The 20,025-nt window shown below is 47.7% G+C and overlaps 1 long non-coding RNA gene across 1 annotated transcript; it reads left to right on the top strand.

Annotated features, from left to right (window-relative positions):
* The first annotated feature begins 207 nt into the window (after positions 1-207).
* On the top strand, positions 208-19,801 carry LOC113981503. The gene is made up of 3 exons (XR_003538442.1): positions 208-273; positions 10,405-10,416; positions 19,789-19,801. It is a non-coding gene; the product is annotated as an uncharacterized LOC113981503 (long non-coding RNA).
* Positions 19,802-20,025: the final 224 nt, after the last annotated feature.

The raw sequence follows: 20,025 nt of genomic DNA on the forward strand, positions 1-20,025 counted from the left end.
ATCCCAGAGAAGCTGATGGGAGACTCGGGGAGAGTTCTCTTTTCTTTCTGAAGGGCCGGGTGCCCTGGAATGGGATTGCCTCGAGAGAGGGGCCTTTGCCTTGGAAAGCGTTGCAGTTCTGGCAGCGTCCGGTGAGCTCTCGCTGGCCTGTGAAAATCTGGGGGAGAGGATATAAGTCTTGCACCAGGCCATACCCATATCCGCGTGGAGCAGGGTTCCATGTGAACAGCAGTTGAACATGGGTCAGTCGGTCCTAAGCAATAGGCAAGTGCCGTTCCAAAAGGGCAGGCGATGGTCCGTCGCCCTCAGCCGATCGAAAGGGAGTGATCAGCAGGACCCACACACCCTTTAGCAGCCCCATATAGCCAGTGCTAAAGTCTAATGGGGAGTGGAGGCTGACAGTGGACTATCGTGATCTGAACAAAGTCACGCCACCTCTGAGTGCTACTGTGCCAGACACGTTAGAACTTCAGTATGAGCTGGCGTCAAAGGCAGCCGAGTGGTACACCACAATTGATATTGCCGATGCGTTTTTCTCCATTCCTCTGGCAACAGAGTGCAGGCCACAGTTTACCTTCACCTGGAGGGATGTCCAGTATACCTGGAATCGACTGCCCCAGGGGTGGAAGCACAGCCCAACCATCTGCCATGGACTGATCCAGACTGCACTGGAACAGGGGGGAACTCCAGAACACCTGCAATATATTGATGATATCATTGTATGGGGCAAAACAGCAGAAGTTTTTGAGAAAGAGAGGGAAATAGTCCGAATTCTTCTCAAAGCTGGTCTTGCCATAAAACAAAGCAAGATAAAGGGACCTGCACAGGAGATTCAGTTCTTGGGAATAAAATGGCAGGATGGACACTGTCATGTGCCCCTGGAGGTAGTAAACAAAATAGCATCTATGTCCCCACCAGCTAACAAGAAGGAAACACAAGCTTTCCTAGGCCTTGTGGGTTTTTGGAGGATGCACATTCCAGGTTACAGTCAGCTTGTGAGCCCCCTCTATCGAGTGACCTGGAAGAAGAACCATTTTGAGTGGGGCCTTGAGCAACAAGAGACCTTTGAGCAGATCAAACAGGAGATAGCCTGTGCAGTAGCTCTGGGGCCTGTTCGAACAGGACCAGCTGTGCGAGATATCCTCTACAAGGCAGCTGGGGAGCATGGTCTCACCTGGACCCTCTGGCAGAGAACACCAGGAGAAACCCGAGACTGACCATTAAGGTTTTGGAGCCGGGGCTATCGAGGATCAGAAGCCAACTAGACGCCAACTGAAAAGGAGATATTAGCAGCCTATGAGGGTGTTCAAGCCACCTCAGAAGTTGTTGGGACAGAAGCATGTCTCCTCTTGGCACTGCATTTGCCCGTGCTGCACTGGATGTTCAAAGGGAACATCCCCTCAACACATCATGCAACCAGTGCTACATGGAGTAAGTGGGTAGCTTTTATCGCACAGCGAGCCCGAATGGGAAAACCCAATTTCACGGGAATCCTGGAAGAGATTATGGACTGGCCAGAAGGCAGGGATTTTGGAGCATTGCCTGAAGAGGTGACTCATGCCCAAGAAGCACCACCATATAACAAGTTACCAGAAAACAAAAGAGGCTACGCTCTATTTACTGATGGATCTTGCCACGTGGTAGGAAACCATCCGAGGTGGAAAGCTGCTGTGTGGAGTCCCACACGAGGGGTTGTTGAAACTGCTGAAGGAGAGGGTGAGTCAAGCCAGTTTGCAGCAGTGAAAGCCATCCAACTAGCCCTAAAGATTGCTGAACGAGAAAAGTGGCCTGTGCTATACCTCTATACTGACTCCTGGATGGTGGCTAACGCTGTATGGGGGTGGCTACAGCAGTGGAAGAAGGCCAATTGGCAACGCAGAGGTAAATCCATCTTGGCTACTGCATTGTAGCAGGACATCGCTGCACGGGTGTGTAAGGGAATGTAAATCACGGACTCCTGACTTGATGGACAGAAATCGCTTAAATGGCCATGATTCAGGGGTTTTATCTCGTTCACTTTCAGCTGGGAGTGGTTAAGCAAATCAAGGCAGAACACAGCTGCAAGTCACACATCAACCACACTCACAGACCAGCTGGCCACACAGACACACCACACACAGACCTTGGAGTTTCAAGTAACCCCTTTTTACACCCCCACATGGTGAATTGCAAACTGGATAGTTTAGCTCGTTTCTGGGCAGTAAATCACAGCCTAGAGAAAACAAAAAAAGGTCATCTAGACATTCCTCAGGCCTTTCTCTTCTTGTTCTCACATTTGGCTGCTACATCTCCCCCCTTTCTGTATTCAGCACGATGGAGGAAGACAGCCATCGCTTGGTGCTCGATGATTCCGCTCAATGGGAAATTTGATGTAGTCACTGCAAAATTTAGCAAAGATTACTACAATTCACAGCACAACTTACTTGTAGTTTACAAGGCATGTCATCTATCATCTAACCACATGATAGCAGATTCTAATGCATCTAAACAAACCATAAGGGCTTAATTAACTTGCTTAAATTCATAGCTCTTGCAAGATGTTATCAGAGGCAGTGTAATCTACACAGATTTTTGTTAATAAGGTGATTGCAACAGAGGCAGTAACTAAAATGACTACTGCTGATACGATACAGAATAACTAAGCAATACAGACCTTAGATGCAGAAAAGATCAAGGCCAAATAAGCGAAAAGGATGTTGCCAGGGGTTTATACTGCACCTACTGTTGTCATGATACGTTATAGTTGCTCATCTAAAAGTTCGAGTCGACCCCAGATAATGCTGGTGTCACTGGTCATCTGTTCTCTCTTCCTGGCTCTGTTGTTCCAAGGTATCACCTGCAGGCCCTGGATTTCTGGAAGTGGATTCTGCAGTTCGTTGTTCCAGCTTGTGATAAGGCCATATATATTTAGCTGGCAACCACCTAGGTCCTGCAGGAAGAAGAACACACACATACCCTCTTCCCCAAGTAATTAACTCAACAGGTCCTCCCCACTGATGTGTCTCAGGATCATTATACCAGACCTTTGGTTTAGATGCTGAAAAGGGTTTTGCTGAAAAATGTTGTTGTACTGCAGTAGTTGAAGAGATATCGACCTGCATGTTCAAAAAATTTAAAACATACATGGCTTTTTGTACCCAATCATGCACTGAGGTTAGGGTTTCCCCCCTTTTTTTGATTTTCCAGCATTGCTTTCAGAGTGCGATGAGTACATTCCACAATAGCTTGGCCCGTGACAATATGAGGGATACCAGTAACGAGTGACTCCCCAGTCCTGCAAAAAAAATGCAGCGTTGAAGCAGCAGTGTAGGCAGACCCATTGTCTGTTTTGATAGATTTTGACACACCCATGACTGCAAAAGCAGCGAGCCAGTGGCTTTGAGCATCTTTAGCCTTTTCTCCTGTTCTAGCAGATGCATGAATGTAACCAGAAAAAGTGTCAACCATAACATGTAAGTATTTAAGGGTCCCAAAGGAGGGCACATGTGTAACATCAGTTTGCCACAGTTCGTTGCTTGAAAGACCTCGGGGATTAACTCCTCCTGCTGTGGGTAATGAGGCAAATATCTGACAATCAGGGATGCATGAATGATATCCCATGCGTGCGTTCTTGTTAAATGGAAAGATTTCTACGATTGGTCCTGACAAGCTGGTATGAGAACGAATATGACAAACAAAATAAGCATGGTGAGGAGAACATACCAAATGAGACAAACGCATAGAGCATTCAAACAACAGCTCTCTGATGAGAGAGTCTCCAATCTGAGCTATGATACCTATAACATATTAAGAGTCACAAACAGTATTTAAAGCTTGATCACTGAATAACTCAAATGCTTTTATAGCCACAGAAAGTTTGACAATCTGTGTTGATGCAGAAACTGTAGGTTCTCTTTGTACCTTTTCTGGTGCCAGCTGGTGCTAAGAAAAAAATAACTCAGAAGCAGTTAACTGAGGGTGAGATAAGGAAAGGGTTTAATTGTGCCAAGGCAATAGATGTTACAGGACGCGCCACCGCTGTGCTTGAGATGTTACATTTTATAATAATATCTGTCCAATCCCAAGTGTTTCCACCCCGTAGCCTTTGCTCTGGTCCACCCCCTGGCCCACCCTTAGGAATTGGGTCTGTGGGCTTCTTGAGACCCTCTCTTCATCAATCTTCATCTTCTTCGGGGCACAGAGGGTACACAGTCACCTAGTTCTTGACTCTGTTCTGTTGTTCAGGGTGTTCTCTAAACAGCATAGGCCTTGCCTTGACAAAAGAGTAAACATTTCTACTGGATTCAGGGGTAGGAGTGATATAGGGAGCATGGAATGGGGTAAGAGGGTTAAGGAATGTGTAAACTAAAGGGTGCTACAGGGTAGAGGGTCAAGGGCTGCTGCCTCTACTTCTTATAAAACTTATAAAGCTTACAAAAATTAGAAAAATAAAAAACTAATAGGGGCTTAAGGCATCAATAATAACATAAACATGGCTATTTGCCCAGTTTTAGTTTCTGTAACCTTACTTTTACTGACAGTCTTTCTGGGATGTGGAACTTATCCCCTAAAGGACCTCCAGGGGGATAAAATCAATTTTCTTTCCCTTCTTAATTTTGATATAGAGCGCCTTGTAATGAAGGTACCAGAGATTTTTACTAACCCTTACTTAAGTTGCCTGGCCATGGTGCTGCTTATAATCAACATGATGAGAATGTTGTGGGGATTGGGGAATGTAGTATTGTCTTTGTTGCCTTGTAGGACAAAACAAACTTCGAGAGAGAATTTACTGGGATGTGCTTTAAAGGGTCCAGTTCCTGGGTAGCAGGGCATGTGGATGAATTTAGGCAGCTTCTTAGGGTGTTTAACATCCCCTGTTGCTTGGGACTTCACACCAGAACAAGTATTCAACCCCAACAAACTGACACGTCGTTTGATGGAACGATGCCTTGCCTACCCTGATCAAAACCAGCAACTTCTTGCCCTGTACTGGGACCTGGCCTGTGCTTATTGAGCTGCAGTTCAATACTCTAAAGAGACTATGACTGAGACAGGGACCCAAACTATGACATCTGAAGTCATTATTGCCCCTGTAGTGAAAAGGAAGACATGGATAAGGAGATCTACAGGACCTACAGGCCTACCACTGCGATTAGTAAGGGAGGAAGAAAGAGAAGGATCTGCCCCACCCGTACCTCCAAGAGAAGAAGGGGAGGCAGGACAAATAGCCAGTGATTCACCAGAGGAAGTGGAAGCAGTTCCACATGGAAGAAGCAGAGAGGAAATCACACAGGAGAGTGAAGTTACCCAGTCCCTGAGCCCATCAGAACTTCGGGACTTGCGGAGAGATTACAGTTGCCAGCCTGGTGAACGAATTCTTACCTGGCTGCTCTGATGCTGGGATAACGGGACTAGAAGTCACCTGTTAGAAGGTCATGAAGCACAGCAACTAGGATCTATTGCCAGAGATCGTGAAATCGAAAAAGGAAATTGGAAGGGAGAGATTTATTCGCAGTCTTTGTCTCCGGCTCCTCTTTGGTGTGAGAAAAAGGTACCCATTCAAGGAAGATCTAATGAGCTCTCCAAGAAGGTGGAGTACTGCAGAGGAAGGCGTCCAGTACCTGCGGGAATTGACCATGCTGGAAATGATTTACAGTGACCCAGGCGATAACAACTTCCTAACTCCAAAGCTTGTTCCTTGCACACTACCCATGTGGAGAAAAGTAATTCCAGGTGCCCCTGAATTGTATGTAAATTGCTTGTTACCAATATACCAACCAAGGATGGATGAACCAACTGTGGACACAATGTGTGCCTGGATACAGAGTATAGCAGAAGGTATGGAAGCCTCCTCACTCCCACAGGCCAGCAAGTTAGATTTCAGAGACAGCTCCGATCTCTACCACCGGCGCACCCACACTGGGGAGAGGATGGAGAGACCTTACAAGTGCCCTGAATGTGAGAATCACCGCAGAGACAGCCCAAGAGATCGATCTCAGTCTCCTTCTGTCCCACTCAGAAGGAAAGGAATCCCCAAGAGCAGGCCACGTGGTGAACTATGGTTCTTTCTATGTGACCAAGGGGAAGACATGAAGAAGTGGGACGGTGAACCTACCTATAAACTTGAAACCCGCGTATGAGAATTAAGAGGGAAGAAACCTAGTAAGAAGGCCATCCATGTAGTTGATGCAGAGGCCCCAGAAAGAGATCAGCGACCTTTGAGATGCAGAAAGACCGAGATCAATTCCTGTGATCCTGATGAGGGGACCTCTGATTGGGCAATGCAAAGATCTTGCAGTGAATACTCTGATCAAGAACAATAGACGGGTCCTGCCTTCGGCCAGGAGAAGGAAAGGGATGATAGGGTTTACTGGACTGTGTGGGTTCAATGGTCTGGCACATCGGATCCGCAGAGATATAAAGCTTTAGTAGACACTGACACACAATGCACCTTGATGCCATCAGGGCATAAAAGCACAGAGCCCATCTGGATTTCTGGAGTGACAGGAGGATGTCAAGAATTATCAGTGCTAGAGGCTGAAGTGAGTTTAACAGGGGACAAATGGGAAAAGCACCCCATTGTGACTGGTCCAGAGGCCCCTTGCATCCTTGGCATTGATTACCTCAGCAGAAGATACTTCAAAGATCCAAAGGGGTATCGATGGGCTTTTGGTGTAGCCACAGTGGCTACACAGAAATTTAAACAATTATCTACCCTGCCTGGCCTCACAGAAGATCCTTCCATTGTGTGATTGCTGCAAGTCAAGGATCAACAAGTGCCGACGGCCACTACAACAGTACATAGACAACAATACCGAACGAACCGAGATGCTGTGATTCCTATCCATAAGATGATCTGAGAGCTGGAGAGCCAAGGGGTGGTCAGTAAGACTCACTCACCTTTCAATAGCCCCATCTGGCCTGTACGTAAATCTGATGGAGGATGGAGACTGACTGTGGACTATCATGGCTTGAATGAAGTTACCCCACTGTTGAGTGCCGCTGTGCCAGACATGTTGGAGCTCCAGTACGAACTGGAGTCCAAGGCAGTGAAGTGGTACGCCACCACTGATATTGCAAATGCGTTCTTCTCCATTCCCTTAGCAGCAGAGTGCAGACTGCAGTTCGCTTTCATCTGGAGGGGCGTGCAGTACAACCGGAACTGACTGCCCCAGGGGTGGAAACACAGTCCCACCATCTGCCATGGACTGATTCAGGCTACAATAGAGAAGGGTGTAGGAGTTGGGTTTTAGGAAGGATGCTGGATGAAGCATCCTGGTAAATGAAGTCCAGAAATACTCCCGCACATGGGTAGTGAGATACCCCTGGTGATTGGTCAAGGGAGTCACGTGTTACTATTCGAACCCATATATAAGCTGTTGTCTCATTTGAATAAAGAGGATTTGGCAGTTGAACCCCCAAGCTAACCGGGTCTGTATGATTTATTTACTTATTATATTAATAAGCTATATCTGGTGCCCCAAACTGGGGCATCTCCCTGTATCAGGGATGATTAGAGATTGCCTTGTAACAAGGAAAATTACGGTAGCATTTGAATGAGCTTGTTTTAAAAGCTCAGGAGCACTGTCCGGAAAAAAAGCCAGACATCGCATACCAAGATAAAAGCAGGCAGAGAATGTCATTAAAGAAAGGACGTCGAATACCAGTGCAAAAAGGACTGGAACGTCATGTGGTAGGGACCGCGTGGGAGCTCCGAAAAACTGCATATTGTGCACGAGAGACCTGGCAGAGTAAGCTTTGAAAGAAAGAAAAGGTAAAGTTACAGAGAGCCCAGGTAAGAAGCTGGCATGGGAAGTTAAAATTCAAGGGAAATGGATAGAAATAACTGTATCAGGACTTCTGCTAAGCAGAATCCTTAATGTAACTGCTTGGAAAAAATTTGGAGAGACAGCTCGAGAGAAAGCAGAGATAGAAGATGTGGACACCTTAAAAATCTCACAAAGAAACTTAAACTGGTCCATGGAGAAAAACTTTAAACCTCCTGTTCCCCCACACGAACCCTAACAGGCAAAGGACTCCCCAAGACACCAGGAGCAGATGCGGGGGTAGGATAAAACCGCGTGCAAAATGAGAGACCCTAACAAAGGACTTGGGCTGGGTTTTACGCGGGCAGGAGCGAGCACGTGGCACGAACCACGTGGTTGTTGGGGAGAGACAGACCTTGGGTCCACGAGGCACTGCCGAGTTGCAGCCACATGGCGGCCACGCTGCAGTTTGGGAGTCGCCATCTTGCCCACGGCCAGCTTGTCGAGTGTCCCAGCTTGAGGAAGCATGCTTAAAACATGTTAATCCAGTAAGCAGAGAACCAACAGAGGACAGCAGGAGGGAGTCAGTTTTTCCCCCTCCGAGAAAAGACAGGCACTCATACAGCGCAGGGACAGAATGCTGCCCCCGCGCCCACTGCCTCCGTGCTGCTGTTAAAAGAGTCTGTTGGACTCGCTGCACTCTGCAGAAACAGTGCAAAAATCCCTTAAACAAGTGCCAGCTAGAACGCCTGCGGGTGAACAAAGTGGCGCGGGGTTTGAAAAAGCACTGTCCACGGCACTTGTCAGCGGTGGCAGCGCAGGATGCACGGCCACAGGGCTTGCACAATCTCACAGCGTGGGCTCGCGACAACAACGACACCGAAGTGGCGGCGGCGACACCGAGGCAGCACGCGGCGGCACGGGGCTCTGGGTCCTGTGCGGCCAGAGCACGGACCCGACCCAGCTTGGCATGGCGGGGCGCCGACGGGGGGGGATGGGCAGTGGGAGTGAGTCTTGCCTTGCTGCAGAAATCCCCCCGCAGCGCCGCCTGTGTCACGCTGGGGGATGCACGAGTGGTGACCCAGGGCCGTGGCGGCAGCTGTGCGGAGCCCCACCAGAGCCGGGACCAGACCAAAGCCGCAGCGAGAACAGGGCAAGAAACGGCCAGGGAGTCGGCTCAACCCCGGGGCAGCTACACGGGTTGGCCCGGCGACACAGCTCTGCGTGGCTCGGGCGGGAGTGAGAGCGTGCGCAGCTGGGGCCGGGGCCACGCAAACTGCAGACAAACGGCAGAGCCCTACACAGATTCTGCTGTGGGCAGAGAGAGAGACAGAGCAACCCCCACCTGGCGCCACGCCGAGACCCCCTGCGGGGGCGATTCCTATAGAAGGGTAAGGCTCCAGAATACATACAATATATTGATGATATTATTGTATGGGGGAACATAGCAGAAGAAGTTTTTGAAAAAGGAAAAGAAATCATCCAGATTCTCCTCAAAGCTGGTTTTGCCATCAAAAAGAGTAAGGTCAAGGGACCTGCTAAAGAGATACAATTCTTAGGGGTAAAATGGCAAGATGGATGTCGTCAAATTCCAACAGAAGTCATTAACAAGATCATAGCGATGGCTCCACCGACTAACAAGAAGGATACACAAGCTTTCCTAGGAGCCATAGGTTTTTGGAGGATGCATACTCCTGAATACAGCCAAATCGTGAGCCCTCTTTACTTAGTGACCCATAAGAAGAATGATTTCCAATGGGGTCCTGAACAACAGCAAGCCTTTAAACAGATTAAGCAGGAGATTGCACACGCCATGGCCCTTGGACCAGTCAGGACAGAACCAAATGTGAAAAATGTACTTTATTCTGCATCCGGGGATAATGGTCCCTCCTGGAGCCTCTGGTAAAAGGTGCCTGGTGAGACCCGAGGCCGACCACTCAGTTTCTGGAGCCGAAGCTACAGAGGATCTGAAGCCAACTACACCCCCATGGAGAAGGAAATCCTAGCGGTTTATGAAGGCATACAAGCAGCCTCAGAGGTGATTTGCACATAAGCACAGCTTCTCCTGTTACCCCGACTACCAGTGCTGAGCTGGATGTTTAAGGGAAAGGTGCCCTCTACACATCACGCCACTGATGCTACATGGAGCAAATGGATTTCTTTGATTACACAACATACCCAAATCGGAAACTTGAATTGCCCTGGAATCCTAGAGATCATAACGAATTGGCCTGAAGGTGGAAACTTCAGTCTGGCAGATGAGGAAGAAGAAGTGGATAGGGCTGAGGAAGCTCCACCATACAATCAGTTACCTGAAGAAGAAACACGTTATGCCCTCTTCACTGACGGTTCTTGCCGTATTGTAGGGAAGAATCAGAAATGGAAAGCAGCTGTCTGGAGTCCTACCCGACAAGTGGCAGAAGCTACTGAAGGAGAAGGTGAATCTAGTCAATTCACAGAACTCAAAGCCGTTCAGTTGGCCCTGGACATTGCTGAACGAGAGAAATGACCAAGGCTTTACCTCTACACCAACTCATGGATGATAGTCAATGCTCTATGGGAGTGGCTGGATCAGTGGAAGAAGATCAATTGGAAGCGTGGAGGAAAACCTATCTGGGCTGCTGATTTATGATAAGACATTGCCGCTCGAATTGAGAAGCTGACTGTGAGAGTCCGCCATGTAGATGCCCATGTACCCAAAAATCGAGCTAATGAAGAACATCACAACAACAAACAAGCAGACCGAGCTGCACAAGTTAAGGTGTCACAGGTAGATCTAGATTGGCAGCATAAGGGAGAGTTGTTCCTAGCTCAATGGGCACATGATGCTTCAGGCCATCAGGGCAGAGATGCCACCTATAGATGGGTGTGAGACCGAGGGGTGGATCTAACCATGGACACTATTTCCCAGGTCATCCATGATGGTAAGACATGCGCTGCCATTAAACAACAAAAAGAGTGAAGCCCCTGTGGTATGGTGGACATTGGGATAAGTATAGATTCAGGGAGGCTTGGCAGGTTGACTATATCACACTGCCACAGACCCGTCAAGGTAAACGCTATGTACTCACCATGGTGGAAGCAACAACTGGATGGTTAGAGACTTATCCGGTGCCTCACGCAACTGCCCGAAATACCATTCTGGGTCTTGAAAAGCAAGTACTGTGGTGACATGGCACCCCAGAGGGAATTGAGTCAGACAATGGGACTTCATTTCAAAAACAGTTTTGTGGCTTATTAATTTAATATAATAAGACACGACCCAGCAGCTCAGATGGCAAGCAGCCAAATCTTTTATTTAAAGGAAAATGCCCCCTTTATATACCCTTCGGGGGGCATGTGACCCACCTGACCAATGACAGTAGAACACACACTGCCCATGTGTGTCAGTATGCTGTCCAGGGACTCCAAGACCCAGAATGCATCCCCCTGCATCCCTGGGACACGCCCCCTACATGTCCCCCAATCCAAATATTTAAGGCGAGTCATGAAAACAGTGCAACAACAACAGTGCAAATAACAGAACAATACCTTAAACAATTACTATAGCATCACAGTGACCCAGCACACTGCATACGTTGGTTCTTTAACAGCTTACTTATCTACTGAAAATGCTTTCTTTAACCTTTTTTAACCTGTTTGATATTACCTTAAACCTTTATTTTCCTAAAGGGTATTGTGTAACCTGGAAAAACAGCTTTACTGATCTAAGGGCCTTGGCCCAACTGTGTAGTACCTATATAACTGCAACCTTTATTTTTCTCAGGGTTTATGTAAACAGGGAAAATCAACTTTATTTCAAGAACAGGTTAAATGTAGTAAACTGAATTTCCGCAGTGTGACCATGTGGCTGAGGTAGTGATACCTTTGTAAGGCATTTGGTGTTTAAGGTGCTTTATACACTCACACAACTCTTTTTATTGACTCACACACACTTGCATGGGTGGCCGCCACTTCATTCTTCACATACACACTCATGGGTTTTTTGTAAACTCTGCATTTTGCCACATTGGTCATCTTCAATTGTAAACCTGAAATGTAAACATCACTATCAAATGGTAAACATAACTGTGTTTCTGAACTTTGCATTACTCTGGTTCTTGCTGCTGTGGGGATGTACCTAAATAAGGTCTGACACACCTGGAGGGAATCCATTTCAGTTCTTTTCCTGTGGATACACATGCATAACCCCTTCCCCATGTCACAAGGTGGAGTGAGAGATTCCCCAGTCTGCCAGTAAGGTTTTTACCTTTGCTGATATGTATGCCGGTCCGTTATCAGTTTTAATCTGTTTTGGGGTACCCAGCATTGCAAAGCAGCTAAGCCAGTGCCTTATCATGTCCCTTGCCTTTTCCCCAGTGTGTGCAGTGGCAGTGATGTATTTTGAGTGTGTGTCGACTGTAATGTGTACGTATTTCAGTCAGCCAAACTCAGGTATATGTGTTATGTGTGTTTGCCATATCTCATTTACCACTAATCCCCTGGGGTTAACTCCTTCCTGAGATGGCATTGGAGTTATTTGCTGGCAATCTGGGCACGACATGACTATGTCTCGAGCCTGATTGAGAGTGATTTGAAATTGTCTCTTCAATGAACATGTGTTCTAATGAAAAAACGAATGATACAATTTCGCCTGCTCTAAGACTCTGGGCACTGTGGCAAACATAGCTGCTGCGTCCGCCCTCTGGTTCCCCTCTGCTATGGGCCCTGTCATTTCTGTGTGTGATCTTATGTGCATGATGTAAAAGTCCAACCTCCTGTGATGAACAAGAAACCAAACCACGCATTTCAATAAACAAATGGGGGTTTGCAACATCTCGAAGGAATGAACCCTCGAGGTGGGATACCAAACCTGCAACATAACAAGAATCTGTTACAACATTAACAGGTTGCTCTGAAAACCTTTCCAAGGCAATACAGATAGCAACCAGTTCCAGAACCTGTACAGAACCTTGGTTCATGGTCTGCACCTCTTGTTCCCACTGTCCTGTATCAGGGTTTACCCATGTCACTGCAGCTTTCCTGGTCTGTCCTGATGCATCAGTTAAGACTGTGAGACCTTTCACTGGCTGATGTTTGCAGCTGGTTGTGGCTTTTAAGGGTAGGTTACCCATTTCTGCCCAAAACCTGTGTTTAGAGTACTGAATAGAAATGTCACCATCATAACCTGCCAGGGCTGCCTGGAATCCTGCATGTTCGGCCAGCAACCAATCGAGGCTGTCCTTAGTGGCTGGAATGTAGATGATCGCAGGATCCTGTCCGTCCAGCTCCTGTAGCCGTCCTCTGCCTTTAACGACAAGCTTGGCAAACATTTCATTAATGATCCACACAGTTTTAGGAGGTGAATGGGGCAGAAACAGCCACTCTAGGACTCTCAGTGGATCCTGTTCAGTGTGGTCCCACTGAAACAAAACTGCGAATGGCTGGAACCTGCTAGGAACAAGAGTAAGGCAGATTTGCAGTTCAAGATTTCTCCTTCTGCCTTGTCTGTTCTCGACTGCATTGGTGCATGTTTCTAACGCCTGCTTTGCCTCTGCAGTCAGAGACCTGCTAGATGTTAAGTCTGAGTTACCCTTCGACAGTTCAAACGGGGTGTAGCACCTCTGTGGTTAAACCTAAAATAGATCTTAACCAATTGATGACTCCTAGAAGTTTTTGCAGTTCGTTTAAAGTTAAGGTATCTTTTACGCCAAGTTGAAGTGGCTGGGGCGAAATCTCCTGCTGTGTGATTCTCCATCCAAGGTAAGTCCAGGGCTGCGATTGCTGGATCTTCTCTGGAGCGACCTTCAATCCTGCATCTTGGACAGCATTGGTTAGAGCAGTAACAACAGTTTGCAACTCAGTCTCTTTGGCTGTGGTGATTAGAATATTGTCCATGTAGTGATAAATGATTGCTGAGGGATAAAGCCTTCTGATGGGGTGAATAGCTTTTGCCACAACAGTCTGACATATGGTCGGACTGTTTCTCATCCCCTGAGGAAGAACAACCCAGTGGTATCTCTGCATGGGCTGTGCATTGTTCAGAGTGGGGATAGAGAAAGCAAACTGTGGCACATCCTCAGGGTGCAGAAAGATGGTAAAGAAGCAATCCTTCAAATGAATTACCACTAACGACCATCCTGCTGGAAGCATAGCAGGTGAAGGGAGTCCTGGTTGCAATGCCCCCATGGGTTCTATTACTGAGTTAACTGCCCTTAAGTCATGCAGCATCCTCCACTTGCCACTTTTCTTGGGGATACAAAACACGGGAGTGTTCCAGGGGCTGGAGGTTGGCACAATGTGTCCTGCTTCAAGCAGGGCCACTGGTCTACCCAAATGGGTTCATGAGTTTTCCAACTCAGCTTAATCTGTCCTTGGAACGGTTGTTCAATGGCCCTCACTGAAAATCCTGGTTGTCTGCAGGAGCAATTTGCATGACTGTGCCAAACTGTCCCAACACGTCTCTTCCCCATAACGTGCATGGTGATAATGATAATGGCCAGTCTTCGCGAACGAAGATCTGGGGAAAGGTCTTTTTACCTTTCCAGCCTGCGCAATGGATTTTTTAGGTGAGACACAGCCTGCGCTGAACTGAGCCCACCCTTTAATCCTAAGGTTCATCTGCCGGGGCCAAGCAAGCTTGGACAATGGCAGTGAGGTCCTCAGGACGTAGGTTTGTTTAGAGTGACCTTCTCATAGATGGATGGCCTCACAGGGCTAACTGGTTCCATCTGCCCGGGAGACCGAGGAATCGAACCTGGGTTGCAGCAGTGAGAGTCCTGCATGCTAACCACTAGGCCACCAGGGGTCTCAACGTGCATGGTATAGGAGCAATAAAGGGAGCTATTTTGGCCACTTGTCCCTCTGACCCCAGCACTGTGCGTATTTGAGCACTCAGCCTGGGCCTTTGTGTGCCTCCCACCCCCTGAATGGTCGAAGCCGGGTAAACAGTAGGTCAATCAACTGGCCATTCAGCGTCTTTGATGATGGTAATATCTGCCCCTGTGTCCACTAAGCCTTTGAATCTGCGTCCATCTATTTGAAACATCATCTTTGGTTGTGTTGCTGTAATGACCCTTGCCCAATGTATTTGTGGCTCTCCTGTGCTTCCAAAAGCCCCTGAACCTCTCTTCCCCTCCCCACCAGGAGACACGCTGAAAAAGGGAATCAATTGGGCAATCTTTTGTCCTTCAGGGATGTGACAGGGGGTACTGGAGTCCATGCCATTATCTGAATCTCACTGTGGGAGTCTGAGTCAATCATTTCAGGCAGAACAAACAAACCCATCCTTGTGGTTGACGACCTCCCTATTAACAGTGCATGTACTCCTGGGCCCAATGGTCCCCAAACCCCTGTAGGGATTAACACTACAGCAGTAGATGTTAGGGTTACTAGTTCTCTGTTGGAAAGGTCCAGCCCAGTGCTGGCTGTGGTGGCGGGGCACAGATTGCCAGCCTGTTTTCTTGAGTCGTATTTGTTTGTTGTGCCGGGGTGCGCAACCTCTCCCCCTGTCTCCAGTTTCCCTGCTGAGAGGAGTTTTTTGACTCCCGCTTCCCTTGCTGACACTTTTGGCACACTGTTGTGGGGGGTTTCTTAGGGCAATCCCTTTGACAATGATCAGCAGCACCACATCTATAGCAGCCACTTTTAGGTCCTGCCCCCTCCTGCAGTCTCAGCTGTGCGCTGAAGGCTGTAGCCAGAGAAGCAGTCTGGTGTTCGACTGATCTGACACCCTGGCATGCTCAAACCATCTCGGCAATGCTGCAACTTTCCCTTTTAGGGAGAGTTTGCAAAGCTCTTTTACAATCTGGATTCGAGTTCTCATATGCTGGTTGCCTGAAAAGCATCTCTCTAGCTTCATCGTGCTCAATTTGCCTGTTTAAGGCAGCCTGCAGTCAGTCGAGAAACCGGGAGAAGGGTTCTGTAGAGCCCTGCAAGACCTTTGTAAAGGACAGATGTGATAGTTTCAGTCTAGGCCTTCCTGGAGACCAGCTTGTAACCAGGGAGGAACTAGGGAAGTGACCAAGGAAGTATTCCATGCTATTCCTTTACGTAACCTGAGGTATAAATAAGGCGTAGATAAGAGACCTTGCTCTCTTCTCTTCCGGCAAGGTTTGGGAACAGTAGGTCCCTTGCGTTTGTCTTGCTTATCTAGAGCGGAGGCCTGCAGCAACTGCTGTTGACTACCATATGTGAGGGGAGAGTGCTGGGCTGCATGCGGCTGTCCTGCTTTTCTCAAGGGAAGTGGTGAGATTCTGTTAGTTCTTTATTTTGTCAGTTATTGGGTTTTTCAATTGTGCATACCTGTTTTGGTTTTGTCCATTTTTGTCCCTTTTTGTCCTTTTTTCCCTTTTCCCTTCCCCTCTTTCCCTTTTGGGAGCAATTTGGGGTTTCTGTGTTCATATGTACATAGCACCTTAATTGTATATCTGTAATATATGTAAAATATATATATATATTTTATATAGCTTTTGCTATTCCATTTTTTTTCCTTCTCTCTCTTCTGGGAGCTTTTCTTCTGTAGTCTGTGAGGTTTGACAGGAAGCCAACTACAACTGACTACAACAGATTACTGTCTCTGTCTGTGCTCGGGAGTTTTCTCATTGCTCTTAAAGCCAGTTTTGCAATCACTTCATAAATCTCTCGAGGATAACCTGCTTGTGAGTCTGCTGTGACATACTCCCCCTCTCCTGCTAAATGATTGCATGTCATTCCTGCTTGTGTACCACCTGGTCAGAACGAGATGGTTGCGCAGCCGGAGGAAAAGGGTCAGGTTCCGGTCTGTTTTGCGTGCAAGATGGTTGTGCCTGTGCCAGAGCACGCAGTCGCAGTTCATCAGCAGCATGAGGGGGTGAGCTTGCTGGGTTCCTTCCCCCATCACTGCAGCGGGCCCCCAAGCCTCGCTCCTGTGGGCTGGATTCACAAGCTAAGGTTCTGGTCCCTTCTCCGCGATCTGTGTGCTCACTAAAACCAGAACTTATACTTAAATCGCGAACTCCCCCCACCTGCCCACACAGGTTCGCACCCACATTTGAATCTGCTCGGGTTGTGTGCAGTGTCTCCCCCCCACCTTGTGTTGTGGACAAGGGCTGCGGTTAACAGCCTGGTTAGGAGGTGCAGGAGGTTGTGTGTCGGTATAGCTTGGGGGTTCTATTTGTCTCTGTGCTCTGTGCAAGGCGTCCATAATATGGGTCCAAGCAGGAAGACAGTTATTAGCTTGTATGTCACCTTCTCTGGCTTTATCTCTCATGAGCTTTCCGATTTTATCCCATATGTCTAAATTCAAGGCTTCAACCACCGGCAGTCTCGATGCAATGGATTTTATCCATTGCATAAGGTCTGTGTGGTGGTTTGAAAAACCTTTTCTTTGGTGTAGTAATGGTTTGCCCTACTGATAATACTGGACCAATCAAAGGTTCATATGTGCCCTACGGAAATTGCATACCCACAGAAACGGAAGAGAAGGTGGTGAAGATAGTTTAGAAGGTAGGTAGCCATGATTTGAGCCAGGAGGAAGCAGGGGGCCAGTGAGCCCCTTTGGGGGCCAAGGGCCCCCAGCCCCCAGCTGAGGTTACAGGAGACCCGGTATACTGTCAAAACTGGACCAGGTCCCATAATCAAGAGCTGGAAGAGTTTCCTTGCTGTCAGCAGCAGCAGAAGACATTGAAATCGGCAGCGGAGCAGCCCTGAACAGAGACAATGATGGTTAAAAGACAAAAAGATAGCCAGTAGCAATGAGATAATGTGAAGCCGGTTGAGAGACGCAGAGATGTTCCTGCAGGAGAGAGAACCGGCAACAAAACAGAGAAAACTCAGCAGAGCTGTTTTGGGGTAAGACTGCATCACTTTCCCAAAACCCAGAGACCTCCTGAAGAGAGGAGGGGTGGACTTCCAAACCTTTAGGGAGTCCCAAAATGCAGCAGCAGCTAGAGAGAGAGAGAAAGGAGCTGAAAAACCTGGAGTCGTCCTGAGAGCTGAACCAGGACGGAATGTGGAGGAGGTGGCCGTGCCCTCTGCTGCTGCTGCTGCTGCTTCTATCATGCTGGCGAGTTGAGACAGAGCAAAAGAGCTTTGGTAAGACTGAACTGAAAGCTGCCTTCAATGTTCTAACCCAAGAGGAGTGAAGATCTACAAGGAAATCCCCTGAAGGCTCGGGCTCGGGGTTGGAATTTCCACAAAGTAAGAACCAAAATCCTGACTGCCATACTTAAATCTGCTGCCTTAAGAAAATGAAGGACACTAACCAGTGCCACAGGAAACTGAAATGAGGGAACTGTGTGACCTGAGGAGTGACAGAAGGACTTCTCTCTTTTTCTTCTTGGACTTTTATTGAAGGAAAAGAGGAATTTAATGCAATGTAAATATATATATATGTGTGTATAAATAAACCTTTGTAAATATTTTCCCCTTCCCCCAATAACGAATGGTTGTGTTTTGTCTGAAAACTCTCCACATGAGGTGAAAAAGATATCAAGTCCATACCATCACTAAACTCTCTCACAGGGGCAAATTGTGGGAGGGGGGCTTGAATTTAGAAATTGGATTCTTGGGAGTTTCAAACCACCACAGTCTGTTAATTCTGCGTGCGTGGTCTGTACTGAATATGGTCTTAACAAGAGGCATAGAGCTTCTGTGTCTTTCTCTATCTCTGTAGAGAGCATGTTTCCCACAGTTGTTTTTACCTTATCCTGCCGCTTTTGGATCCCACGTACATTTCTCTCACTGCTGGCTTTGTTCGTGGCTCGTGAAGTTTTGCTTTCGGTTTCATCTTGCCATGGCGGCGGCTTTTCGCTTTTCGCTGTGGTGGCAGCTTTTTGCTGCTTCAGCAGACAGTGGCTCCAGCGGCGGCAGCGGTGGTGGTGGCGGCTTCACTTTCGGTTTGCGTTTGCCGCTGTTTTCTTTGTTTTTTTCTTCTCCTGGCACGTGCACTTCCTATCTTTTTCGAGCTCAGTTTAATCCTGCGTCTTTCAGCTGCGATCTGCACTGAAATCTGATGCTTTTTAGACATCTAGTTTTTTTCGGTAAAAGTGTTCCAGGTGTTAAAACAAACCCATCTGAACACTACCGATTTTACCTTGCTACAAGGCATTTAAGATTGTTCCCTAATATAGGGATCTGCTCCACGTTGGACGCCATCTGTGGCTTATTAATATAATATAAGACACGACCCAGCAGCTCAGATGGTGTGGTGGTTTGACCCCCACAAAAATCCAATTTCCAAACTTCCCCTCACCTCCCCAGAATTTACCTCAACACTGAAGAGAAACTTTCAGGCAGGCACACCTCTGTAGGGGGGAGGGGAAAATATATACATTTATTCTATACAAATAAATACTGTACAAACTAAAACCAACTATATATATACAATATTAACATACTTCTATCACCCTTCTGAGCCCCTCCCACAATTTAGTCCAGGAGAAGCCTTTAGGTTGATAGGTAAACAGTCTTTCTCTCATTGGAGTGTTCAGGGAAAAGGGTTTCCTCTGATCCACCCCTCCACCAACCCCCAGCTCTTTACTGAAGTCTTTTCTTTCTCACGAAGTCCAAGAAGATAGTTTTGAGTCCGTGCTCCTTGGTTCCGTGACAATCTCTGCTGTGTGACTCTCTCTCTCTCTGTGTGTTCCGTAGCTGCTGTAGTTTTCCATTTCGGTAGCCACATCTAAATCCAACGTAGGCACCTCTGAACCTGCCTCGGTCCGTCTTCAATTTCGCCTGGGTTTTTTTCCCCTGGCACCGAGCTGCTTAGTTATCAGCCCGTCCTCTTTGGCTCAGCTTCAAAATACTAAGCCTCACATCCACTCCCACTTACAGTGAGAGGGAAAAGCCCCTGCTCAGCTTTTGCTACAAGCGTTCGGTACAGTTATGAACTGTCCCGAGCTCTGCAGTCTGGCTCAAAAAGGATGGGGGGGGAAAGGGCCTGGCCTCCTCACAAGGAGTTTGCCTCTCTTTCTCCCTCTTACCTCCAGCTGTTGTGAGTCTCTTCCCTCACAACACACACTCATTCTTATCTGCTGCCTTCAACCCTAGCTTGGCCAGGGCTGCGGGGGCACGGGACCCCCAGATGGGGGCCTGGTCCACCCCTTGGCTTCTCTGTCTCTCTCTCTCCCACACTCTCACACACACAGACAGACTGCCAACTCTGCCAACTCACTTCCGGCGGTTGTGATATCTAATTTCACAGGAGTGGAAAAAGAACAGCTACTATTGGTCCTCCTGGCCGGATCTCAACTGGAACTAACCATTTCTAACTCAGGGCCATCCGGGGGGGAAGAAGAACCACTTAACCTGGGACAGATGA

Source organism: Neopelma chrysocephalum, unplaced genomic scaffold, assembly GCF_003984885.1.
Source record: "Neopelma chrysocephalum unplaced genomic scaffold, ASM398488v2 Primary Assembly neopelma1_96598, whole genome shotgun sequence".
Taxonomy (NCBI): Eukaryota; Metazoa; Chordata; class Aves; order Passeriformes; family Pipridae; genus Neopelma; species Neopelma chrysocephalum.